At 42.9% G+C, this 1,667-nt stretch overlaps 1 non-coding gene across 1 annotated transcript; it reads left to right on the top strand.

Moving 5' to 3' along the window:
* Positions 1–714: 714 nt before the first annotated feature.
* Positions 715–821, top strand: LOC131654428 (small nucleolar RNA R71). Its single transcript, XR_009299467.1, has one exon. It is a non-coding gene; the product is annotated as a small nucleolar RNA R71 (small nucleolar RNA).
* The last annotated feature ends 846 nt before the right edge of the window (positions 822–1,667 follow it).

The following is a 1,667-nucleotide window of genomic DNA, read 5'->3' as shown; positions in this document are numbered from 1 at the left end:
GAAATCTGGGTTTCAAGCATTTTGGTGTGGGTCATCATCTGGTCAAACATGGTTGCCAGTTGAGTAACTAACTCGTTTGTGTGAATGTGTTGGTTCATAAACTCCTTATTCTGCTGAGTTTGACTTTGGATAAAGGTGTCTATGGTTTATTTAAGGTTCGGTCTTGGTGGCACAACTTGCATAGGTTGGTTTTGTTTTTGTGTTTGAAATCCTTGGGGTCTCGAAGATCCAGAATTTTGGATGGGATTGTTGTTCTTATAGGAGAAATTCGGGTGATTCCTCCATCCAGGATTGTATGTGTTCGAGAAAGGATTTCCTTGGGTATAGTCGACTTGGTCTGAGCCAGAATCATTCAAAAGGTTACAATCAACAGTTTGATGTCCTTGAATTCCACAGAGCTTGCACTCCGATTGGATTGCTGCCACTATGGTAGGGTTTTGAGACATGTTTTCGACTTTCAAGGCCAGAGCGTCCATCTTAGCATTCATCATGTCCATGCAACTTATCTCATGCTTTCCTCCATGGCTCTCCTTTTTCTCTACTGTTGCTCGTTCTATTCCCCATTGGGCGTGGTTTTAGGCCATGTCCTCTATTAGGGAACAGGCGTCGGGATAAGGTTTGTTCATTAACGCTCCGCCAGCGGCAGCGTCAATAGACATTTTCGTGTTGTAATGGAGTCCATTATAAAAGGTGTGTATGATTAACCATTGCTCTAGGCCATGGTGCGAACAGGCTCTCAAAAGTTCTTTATATCTTTCCTAGGCATCAAAAAGTGATTCGCCCTGGTTTTGAGTGAAACTGGTGATCAGGTTCCTAAGGACAACGGTCTTACTCGGTGGGAAATATCTGGCAAGAAAGGCTCTCATAAGGTCTTCCCAATTTGTTATTGAGTTGGCTGGAAGAGCGTCTAACCAGTCATGGGCTTTACCTCTAAGGGAGAAAGGAAACAATCTTAAGCAGATGGCTTCAGGTGTGGCTCCATTTGCATTAAGGGTGTCGGCTAACTGGATAAACACTTTTAGGTGTTGATTCGGGTTCTCTGTAGCGAGACCAGCGAATTGGTTTTGTTGAACCAGTTGAAGTAATGAGGGCTTAAGTTCGAAATTGTTGGTTGTTATAGCGGGGTTTACGATACTAGAACTGGGCTCCTCATTAGATGGTTGAGCAAACTCTTTAAGCAGTCTTTGGTTACGGTCTTCAGCCATAGCTTTCCTTAATATAAGGATAAACAGACGTGCTCGGGCGTAACGTTCGGGTTCCACTAAAGGGTTTAATAGGTTACCGGTGCTACGATTTCTATGCATCTCTCGGCTAGAATAGCCTTAGTCTAAACGGGATAACAATAGGGTACAAAATTTGACGAAGTTGGTCCCCGGCAACGGCGCCAAAAACTTGATGGGTCTGTAACGTATAGCCTAAATATAGTACTGCAAGTGCACAGCCTATTGAAATAATATATAAGATTATCGAACCACAGAGACCAATCGTCAATCTATCAACACTATTGTTAAGGTGCTTATCTAAGGTGAACAGGAATATTGTTGTGAGTGCAGTGCAACAAGGTAAGTGAGCGAAGTGAATAACAGTTTAAAGTGATAGGTTGGAATGTAAATCATGAAACCTGACTATGTTCCAGACATGCATAAGTGAAACGACTCATGGGGCAG

The sequence above is a fragment of the Vicia villosa genome, linkage group LG2 (assembly GCF_029867415.1).
Source record: "Vicia villosa cultivar HV-30 ecotype Madison, WI linkage group LG2, Vvil1.0, whole genome shotgun sequence".
Taxonomy (NCBI): Eukaryota; Viridiplantae; Streptophyta; class Magnoliopsida; order Fabales; family Fabaceae; genus Vicia; species Vicia villosa.
This window is presented reverse-complemented; position numbering and strand designations above follow the sequence as displayed.